Raw genomic sequence first — 12,901 nt, forward strand, 5'->3', positions numbered from 1 at the left:
CCACACACCACACACATTCCACACACTACACCACACACACTACATTCCACACTACATTCCACACACCACATTCCACACACATTCCACACACATTCCACATTCCACACACCGCATTCCACACACATTCCACACACCACATTCCACACACATTCCACACACCACATTCCACACACATTCCACATTCCACACACATTCCACACACCGCATTCCACACACATTCCACACACCACGTTCCACACTCCACATTCCACACACCACATTCCACACACCACACATTCCACACACTACAAACATTCCACACACATTGCACACACCACATTCCACATACATTTCACATTCCACACACCACATTCCACACACATTCCACATTCCACACACCACATTCCACACACATTCCACACACCACACACATTCCACACACATTCCACACACCACATTCCACACACCACACACCTTCCACACACAACACACCACACACACTACATTCCACACACATTCCACACACCACATTCCACACACCACATTCCACACACATTCCACACACCACATTCCACACACATTCCACACACCACATTCCACACACATCCCACACACCACATTCCACACACATTCCACACACATTCCACACACATTCCACATTCCACACACATTCCACATTCCACACACATTCCACACACCACATTCCACACACATTCCACACACATTCCACACACACCACATTCCACATTCCACACACACCACATTCCACACACCACATTCCACACACCACATTCCACACACCACATTCCACACACATTCCACATACCGCATTCCACACACATTCCACACACATTCCACACACATTCCACACACACCACATTCCACATACACCACATTCCACACACCACATTCCACACACCACATTCCACACACACCACATTCCACACACATTCCACACACCACATTCCACACACATTCCACACACATTCCACATTCCACACACATTCCACATTCCACACACCGCATTCCACACACATCCCACACACCACATTCCACACACATTCCACACACCACATTCCACACACCACATTCCACACACATTCCACATTCCACACACATTCCACACACCACATTCCACACACATTCCACACACCACGTTCCACACTCCACATTCCACACACCACATTCCACACACCACACATTCCACACACCACAAACATTCCACACACATTGCACACACCACATTCCACATACATTTCACATTCCACACACCACATTCCACACACATTTCACATTCAACGCACCACATTCCACACACATTCCACACACCACACACATTCCACACACATTCCACACACCACATTCCACACACCACACACCTTCCACACACAACACACCACACACACTACATTCCACACACATTCCACACACATTCCACACACCACATTCCACACACCACATTCCACACACATTCCACACACCACATTCCACACACATCCCACACACCACATTCCACACACATTCCACACACATTCCACACACCACATTCCACACACATTCCACATTCCACACACATTCCACATTCCACACACCACATTCCACTCACATTCCACACACATTCGACACACATTCCACACACACCACATTCCACATTCCACACACACCACATTCCACACACCACATTCCACACACCACATTCCACACACCACATTCCACACACCACATTCCACACACCATATTCCACACACACCACATTCCACACACACCACATTCCACACACATCCTACACACATTCCACACACACCACATTCCAGACACATTCCACACATATTCCACACACATTCCACACACATTCCACATTCCACACACCGCATTCCACACATACATTCCACACACCACATTCCACACACATTCCACACACCGCATTCCACACACATTCCACACACACCACGTTCCACACCCACCACACTCCACACACCACATTCCACACACCACGTTCCACACTCCACATTCCACACACCACATTCCACATTCCACACACCACACATTCCACACACCACATTCCACAAACATTCCACACACATTGCACACACCACATTCCACATACATTTCACATTCCACACACCACATTCCACACACATTCCACACACCACATTCCACACACCAAACACATTCCACACACCACATTCCACACACCACACACCACACACCTTCCACACACAACACACCACACACACTACATTCCACACACATTCCACACACCACATTCCACACACATTCCACACACCACATTCCACACACATTCCACACACCACATTCCACACACATTCCACACACCACATTCCACACACATTCCACATTCCACACACCACATTCCACACACCACATTCCACACACATTCCACACACATTCCACACACCACATTCCACACACACCGCATTCCACACACATCCTACACACATTCCACACACACCACATTCCAGACACATTCCGCACACACCACATTCCACACATATTCCACACACATTCCACACACATTCCACACCACATTCCACATACATTCCACACACCACATTCCACACACCACATTCCACACACCACGTTCCACACACCACGTTCCACACACATTCCACATTCCACACACCACATTCCACACACATTCCAAACACCAGATTCCACACACCACACACATTCCACACACTACACCACACACACTACATTCCACACACATTCCACACACCACATTCCACACACATTCCACACACATTCCACACACATTCCACACACCACGTTCCACACACATTCCACACACCACATTCCATACACATTCCACACACATTCCATACACATTCCACACACATTCCACATTCCACACACCACATTCCACACACATTCCACACACCACATTCCACACACACACACCACACACAACACACCACACACACTACATTCCACACACTACATTCCACACACCACACACATTCCACACACCACATTTCACACACATTCCACACACCACATTCCACACACATTCCACACACCACATTCAACACACATTCAACACACATTCCACATTCCACAAACATTCCACACACTGCATTCCACACACATTCCACACACCACATTTCACACACATGCCACACACCACATTCCACACACATTCCACACACACCACATTCCACATTCACACACACCACATTCCACACACCACATTCCACAGACCACATTCCACACACATTCCACACACATTCCACCACCACATTCCACACACACCACATTCCACACACATTCCACACACCACATTCCACACACCACATTCCACACACCACATTCCACACACATTCCACACACCACATTCCACACACCACATTCAACACACATTCAACACACATTCCACATTCCACAAACATTCAACACACTGCATTCCACACACATTCCACAAACATTCAACACACTGCATTCCACACACATTCCACACACCACATTTCACACACATTCCACACACCACATTCCACACACCACATTCCACACACACCACATTCCACACACCACATTCCACACACATTCCACACACATTCCACACACCACATTCCACACACACCACATTCCACACACATTCTACACACATTCCACACACCACATTCCACACACACAATCCACACACCACATTCCACACACCACATTCCACACACATTCCACACACATTCCACACACATTCCACACACCACATTCCACACACATTCCACATTCCACACACCGCATTCCACACACATTCCACATACCGCATTCCACACACATTCCACACATATTCCACACACACCACAATCCACGTTCCACACACACCACATTCCACACACCACATTCCACACACATTCCACACACATTCCACACACCACATTCCACACACACCACATTCCACACACATTCCACACACCACATTCCACACACATTCCACACACATTCCACATTCCACACACATTCCACATTCCACACACCGCATTCCACACACATTCCACACACCACATTCCACACACATTCCACACACCACATTCCACACACATTCCACATTCCACACACATTCCACACACCGCATTCCACACACATTCCACACACCACATTCCACACTCCACATTCCACACACCACATTCCACACACCACACATTCCACACACTACAAACATTCCAAACACATTGCACACACCACATTCCACATACATTTCACATTCCACACACCACATTCCACACACATTCCACATTCCACACACCACATTCCACACACATTCCACACACCACACACATTCCACACACCACATTCCACACACATTCCACACACCACATTCCACACACACACACCACACACAACACACCACACACACTACATTCCACACACTACATTCCACACACCACACACATTCCACACACCACATTTCACACACATTCCACACACCACATTCCACACACATTCCACACACCACATTCAACACACATTCAACACACATTCCACATTCCACAAACATTCCACACACTGCATTCCACACACATTCCACACACCACATTTCACACACATGCCACACACCACATTCCACACACATTCCACACACACCACATTCCACATTCACACACACCACATTCCACACACCACATTCCACAGACCACATTCCACACACATTCCACACACATTCCACCACCACATTCCACACACACCACATTCCACACACATTCCACACACCACATTCCACACACCACATTCCACACACCACATTCCACACACATTCCACACACCACATTCCACACACATTCCACACACCACATTCAACACACATTCAACACACATTCCACATTCCACAAACATTCAACACACTGCATTCCACACACATTCCACAAACATTCAACACACTGCATTCCACACACATTCCACACACCACATTTCACACACATTCCACACACCACATTCCACACACCACATTCCACACACACCACATTCCACACACCACATTCCACACACATTCCACACACATTCCACACACCACATTCCACACACACCACATTCCACACACATTCTACACACATTCCACACACCACATTCCACACACACAATCCACACACCACATTCCACACACCACATTCCACACACATTCCACACACATTCCACACACATTCCACACACCACATTCCACACACATTCCACATTCCACACACCGCATTCCACACACATTCCACATACCGCATTCCACACACATTCCACACATATTCCACACACACCACAATCCACGTTCCACACACACCACATTCCACACACCACATTCCACACATCACATTCCACACACATTCCACACACATTCCACACACCACATTCCACACACACCACATTCCACACACATTCCACACACCACATTCCACACACATTCCACACACATTCCACATTCCACACACATTCCACATTCCACACACCGCATTCCACACACATTCCACACACCACATTCCACACACATTCCACACACCACATTCCACACACATTCCACATTCCACACACATTCCACACACCGCATTCCACACACATTCCACACACCACATTCCACACTCCACATTCCACACACCACATTCCACACACCACACATTCCACACACTACAAACATTCCAAACACATTGCACACACCACATTCCACATACATTTCACATTCCACACACCACATTCCACACACATTCCACATTCCACACACCACATTCCACACACATTCCACACACCACACACATTCCACACGCCACATTCCACACACCACACACCACACACCTTCCACACACAACACACCACACACACTACATTCCACACACATTCCACACACATTCCACACACCACATTCCACACACCACATTCCACACACCACATTCCACACACCACATTCCACACACATTCCACACACATTCCACACACCACATTCCACACACATCCCACACTCCACACACATCCCACACACCACATTCCACACACATTCCACACACATTCCACACACATTCCACATTCCACACACATTCCACATTCCACACACATTCCACATTCCACACACCACATTCCACACACATTCCACACACATTCCACACACATTCCACATTCCACACACACCACATTCCACACACCACATTCCACACACCACATTCCACACACCACATTCCACATACCGCATTCCACACACATTCCACACACACCACATTCCACACACACCACATTCCACACACCACATTCCACACATCACGTTCCACACACATTCCACACACATTCCACACACATTCCACACACCACATTCCACACACACCACATTCCACACACATTCCACACACCACATTCCACACACATTCCACACACATTCCACATTCCACACACATTCCACATTCCACACACCGCATTCCACACACATTCCACACACCACATTCCACACACATTCCACACACCACATTCCACACACATTCCACATTCCACACACATTCCACACACCGCATTCCACACACATTCCACACACCACGTTCCACACTCCACATTCCACACACCACATTCCACACACCACACATTCCACACACCACAAACATTCCACACACATTGCACACACCACATTCCACATACATTTCACATTCCACACACCACATTCCACACACATTTCACATTCCACGCACCACATTCCACACACATTCCACACACCACACACATTCCACACACATTCCACACACCACATTCCACACACCACACACCTTCCACACACAACACACCACACACACTACATTCCACACACATTCCATACACATTCCACACACCACATTCCACACACCACATTCCACACACATTCCACACACATTCCACACACATTCCACACACCACATTCCACACACATCCCACACACCACATTCCACACACATTCCACACACCACATTCCACACACATTCCACATTCCACACACATTCCACATTCCACACACCACATTCCACTCACATTCTACACACATTCCACACACATTCCACACACACCACATTCCACATTCCACACACACCACATTCCACACACCACATTCCACACACCACATTCCACACACCACATTCCACACACCATATTCCACACACACCATATTCCACACACACCACATTCCACACACACCACATTCCACACACATCCTACACACATTCCACACACACCACATTCCAGACACATTCCGCACACACCACATTCCACACATATTCCACACACATTGCACACACCACATTCCACATACATTTCACATTCCACACACCACATTCCACACACCACATTCCGCACACATTCCACACACCACATTCCACACACCACACACATTCCACACACATTCCACACACCACATTCCGCACACCACACACCACACACCTTCCACACACAACACACCACACACTACATTCCACACACATTCCACACACCACATTCCACACGCATTCCACACACCACATTCCACACACCACATTCCACACACATTCCACACACCACATTCCACACACATTCCACACACATTCCATACACCACATTCCACACACATTCCACATTCCACACACCACATTCCACACACCACATTCCACACACATTCCACACACCACATTCCACACACATTCCACATTCCACACACATTCCACATTCCACACACATTCCACACCGCATTCCACACACATTCCACACACCACATTCCACACACATTCCACACACACCACATTCCATATTCCACACACACCACATTCCACACACCATATTCCACACACCACATTCCACACACCACATTCCACACACATTCCACACACCACATTCCACACACACCTTATTCCACACACATCCTACACACATTCCACACACACCACATTCCAGACACATTCCGCACACACCACATTCCACACATATTCCACACACATTCCACACCACATTCCACATACATTCCACACACCACATTCCACACACCACATTCCACACACCACATTCCACACACCACGTTCCACACACATTCCACACACATTCCACATTCCACACACCACATTCCACACACATTCCAAACACCACATTCCACACACCACACACATTCCACACACTACACCACACACACACTACATTCCACACACATTCCACACACCACATTCCACACACATTCCACACACCACATTCCACACACATTCCACACACCACATCAGGAGGTACTTCTGTGGTACCTCCCGATAGGCGAACAAGAGGCAGGGCATTAGGATGTCCCATTTGCGGCGGAGGGGCTCTTCTAGGCCCTGGATCATCCCCTTGAGTGTCCGGTTAAACCGCTCCACCAGTCCATTCCCTTGGGGGTGATATGGGGTGGTGAACTTATACGTGACCCCGCACTGTTGCCACAGGGACCGCATATACCTCGATATAAAGTTTGTGCCCCGGTCGCTCACGACCTCTCGGGGGAACCCCACCCTGGAGAAGATCCCCATCAGTGCTCGGCCCACCACGGGAGCCGTTATGGTTCGGAGGGGGATGGCTTTGGGATAGCGGGTGGCATGATCCACCAGGACGAGGATGAAGCGATGCCCTTGCGAGGTTCGAGGGTCCAGGGGCCCCACAATGTCGATCCCTACTCGCTCGAAGGGGGTGGTCACTACTGGAAAGGGTTGGAGCGGGGCCTTCACCTTCCCCCCGCTCTTTCCGCTGGCTTGGCATGTCGGGCAGGTGCGGCAATGGTTATGCACATCGTTGCGCATTTTCGGGCAGTAAAAATGGGTCACCAGGCGGCTGTAAGTTTTGTCCTGCCCCAGGTGCCCGGCGAGGGGCACATCTTGGGCCAGGTTCAAGAGAAAGTCTCTGAATCGTAGGGGGACCACCAACACCCGGCTGGCCCCCAGCTCTGCAATTTTCTGTTCACTGTATAGGAGGTCGTGGTCCCAGTAGACCCAGTGGGACCCCGAGGAGTCCCCGGCAGCTTGGGCTGTGGCTTGCTGCCGGGTCCCCTCGAGGGAGGGGCAGGCCTTCTGTTCCTGCCGGAATTGCTCTCGGGTGGGACCACCCTCCTGGTGCCATTGGGCTAGTTCGGGTATGGCGCTGAGTTCGGTGCTGCCTTCCCGGTCGTGTTCCGATGGCTCGGGCTCGGATTCTTCATCGACTGCGGCCGGTGGTGGCGCAGGCCACTCTGGCTCTTCCGTCGGGGTGGCCTCGGTTGCCGCCGAGGCACGGCAGTCATAGATCGGGTCGTAGCGCAGACCCACTCTGGTAGTCCCATCATTCCTAGATGTTCTCTCCGCTCGACTTGGGCCCAGGGAGAGCTCTCGAGGTCGTTTCCGAGGAGGCAGTCCACGGGGGCGTCGTCCCGGACGGTCACCTTGAGGGTGCCCGACACCCCCCCCACTCGAAGGGGATTCGGGCCATCTGACACAGAGTCTCGGAGTTGTCGGCGGCCCGCACGGGGCATCGCACGTTTGGTATGATCTATTCGGGGGTCACCAAGTGGCAGCGGACGGCCGTCACACTGGCTCCCGTGTCTCGGAGGGCTTCGGTCCGTCGTCCATTGATGTGGACCCACTGATGGTATTTTTGAGTGTTGCTCGGTAGCGGGGCTTGGGGGACCATGTCTCTTTCGCCCAGGCAGGCTAGGACCATGGCGGCCGGTTCATACTCGGTTTGATCTTCATTGTAGATCTCTTCGTCTTCTTCTCCCCCTTCTCCCAAGGCTGCAGCAGCGAACAGCGGGTCGGAGGCCCGGTGGTGCCGGGACGCTGGTTCATGGGGCAGAGGGGGTCACTGGCATAGTGACCGGGCCGCTGGCATCTGTGGCACGTAATGTTCGGGCGGGGCCCGGCCGTGCGGGAGGGGTCCCTCTTCTGATCAGGGATGGCTAAGTGTTATTCTGGGGGGGACCCCTGCGGGGGACTCCGTCCCGGGGCTGGTGGAAAGTCCCGGCTCCTGTTCTGGCCTCCTCTGCTGCCACGCTGGCGGGGGTGCCCCTGGCCGTTCCGTCCCGGTTCTTCTATCGGGGTCCGGGGGACCCGGGTGCTCACCCATCGATCGGCCTCGACGGCGAGTCTTCGGGGCTCAGTCAGCTTGCTGTCGAGGAGATGTTGTCTGAGCTCGACAAAGCAGTTGTTGGAGAGGTGCTCCCAAACGATGAGGTCGAACAGCTGCTGGTAGGTGGACACTTTGCTGCCCTTGATCCATCCTTCCAGGGCCCGGCTTTAAAAGTTTACGTACTCCACCCAGGTGGTACCGGGGATCTTTTTGCAATCTCTGAACCTCTGTCGGTACATCTCGGGGTGAGGCCATACCGGGTGAGCAGGGCGTCCTTCATGTGGTCATAGGAGGACATCACGTCCTCGGCCAGCTCTAGCAGGGTGTCTCTTCCTTCGCTGACAAATCTCCCCCATAAGCTGGCACCCCAATCTTTTCGCGGGATGCGGTGCGCGGTCATGGCAACTTCATACGCCTTGAACCATTGCTGGATATCGTCATTCTTGTAATATTCCTTGACGATGTCCTTGGGAATGTGGACCTTCGGGTCGGCAGGAGAAGGAGGGTCCCGGTTCACCGCTGCACCAGCCCCTTCGATCTTGGGTTTGATCTCTAGTTCTTTGAGGCCACGCTCGTGTTCGTACGTGAGTTTTTTTTCTTCCAACTCCCTTTGTCTCCGCCTCTCTTCCAGATCTCCCTCTAATCGTAGTTGCTCAATGGCCATTTTCTTTTCTGCTAATTGAAGTTCTCCATCCAGCCGGAGTCGGGCGAGCTCTAGTTCATGGAGCCGACTCCTCTCTCGCTCCCGGGCGTCTTCGTGGGAGAGGCCCGGTTCTCTGTTGGCGGTTCTCTCTTCTACTGGGGTTATGCCTGTACTCAGGGGTACTTATAGGACAATGTCATCATCAGTTTGGGGTGGAGTCGCTCCGGTCTCCACCCATGTTTGCAGCGCTTCTTTAAAATCGTCTTTTGTGCTTAGTCCGGTGGTAGCGATACCCAGGGCTTTGCAGAATTGTTTGAGTTCTTTATGGGTGTATTCCTCTAATCGTTCCATCTGGAATTCTGTGGTCGTTCCGGCTTCCTTAGTATTCATGGTTGGTGTGTGTCTCTGTTAGTAGTGGCGAGTTACTCGCTGTACGATTTGTGCGAGCTCGGATCCCGTCGCTTGCCACCAATGTTGGAAAGGCGATCCCAGGGGGGACAGAAGATGTCTGACTGCCCGCCCCGAGACCCACCTCTCTCTATAGAAGAGGCCGAGCGCCGTAGGGAGGCCTCCTTGGCGAGGCTCCTTCCTACGATCGTACAGTTGAGCAATCACCCTACCACAGACGGACACCACACGCAGGGATATTCTCAAGAATCTTTATATAAGAAATGAAGGCACGCTCTCGTAAGATTGTGACACAGGGATCGGGGGATCCGTAAAGTCTTGGCTTCGGGAAAGAGGGGGGTAGCGGGGCAGTCTTGGCACCAACTGGTGCGTTGATAGTTCAAGGGGTCAGGCCACGACAGCGTCAGCAGGGCCTCGGTATAGTTCAGCGTGGTTCAGGCCGCGACAGCGTCAGCAGGGCCTCGCAGGTGGTTCAGCTTGGTCAGGGCGCGACAGCGTCAGCAGGGCCTCGAAGGTGGTTCAGCTTGGTCAGGCCGCGACAGCGTCAGCAGGGCCTCGCAGGTGGTTCAGCTTGGTCAGGCCGCGACAGCGTCAGCAGGGCCTCGCAGGTGGTTCAGCTTGGTCAGGCCGCGACAGCGTCAGCAGGGCCTCAGAGGTGGTTCAGCTTGGTCAGGCCGTGACAGCTTCAGCAGGGCCTCGAAGGTGGTTCAGCTTGGTCAGGCCGCGACAGCGTCAGCAGGGCCTCGAAGGTTCCAGGTGCATGAGTTCGGATCGGGATCAGCCGCGACAAGGTCAGCAGGGCTTCGACTCCAAGATACAACTCAAGTCCTAATTCAGGGCTGGCCCAGATATAGGGCTGGAGTCCTTTGATGTCCGGACCCTCGCGCCTGGGGGTCAGAGGAGCCGGGATGAAGGTGTCCAGACACCCAGCAGGAAGGTGGTGCCAGCGCCCAGGGAGGCCGGAGGGCGATCGATACCAGGCATCCGGGGACGGCTGGAGGGCCATCGAAACACACCACATTCCACACACATTCCACATTCCACACACACCACATTCCACACACCACATTCCACACACACCACATTCCACACACCACATTCCACACACCACATTCCACACACCACATTCCACACACATTCCACACACCTCATTCCACACACCTCATTCCACACACCACATTCCACCCACATTCCACACACATTCCACATTCATTCCAAACACCACATTCCACACACATTCCACACACCACATTCCACACACATTCAACACACACCACACACACCACATTCCACACACCACATTCAACACACACCACATTTCACACATTCCACACACCACATTCCACACACAACATTCCACACACATTCCACACACCAAATTCCACACACATTCCACACACATTCCACACACCACATTCCACACCACATTCCACACCACATTCCACACACATTCCACACACCACATTCCACACACACTCCACATTCCACACACCACATTCCACACACCACAATCCACACACATTCCACACACATTCCACACCACATTCCACACCACATTCCACACCACATTCCACACCACATTCCACACCACATTCCACACACCACATTCCACACACCACATTCCACATTCCACATTCCACACTCCACATTCCACACTCCACATTCCACACACCACATGCCACACACATTCCCCACACATTCCACACCACATTCCTCACACATTCCAAACACATTCCACACACCACACATTCCACACACCACATTCCACAATGTTGGACCCGGCCTCATGGCGTGGTCCTACCCCTCCCGCATGGCGGGCCCAGGACGACATCGGCCCTCCACCCA

Source organism: Lissotriton helveticus, chromosome 7 (genome assembly GCF_964261635.1).
Source record: "Lissotriton helveticus chromosome 7, aLisHel1.1, whole genome shotgun sequence".
Lineage (NCBI taxonomy): Eukaryota > Metazoa > Chordata > Amphibia > Caudata > Salamandridae > Lissotriton > Lissotriton helveticus.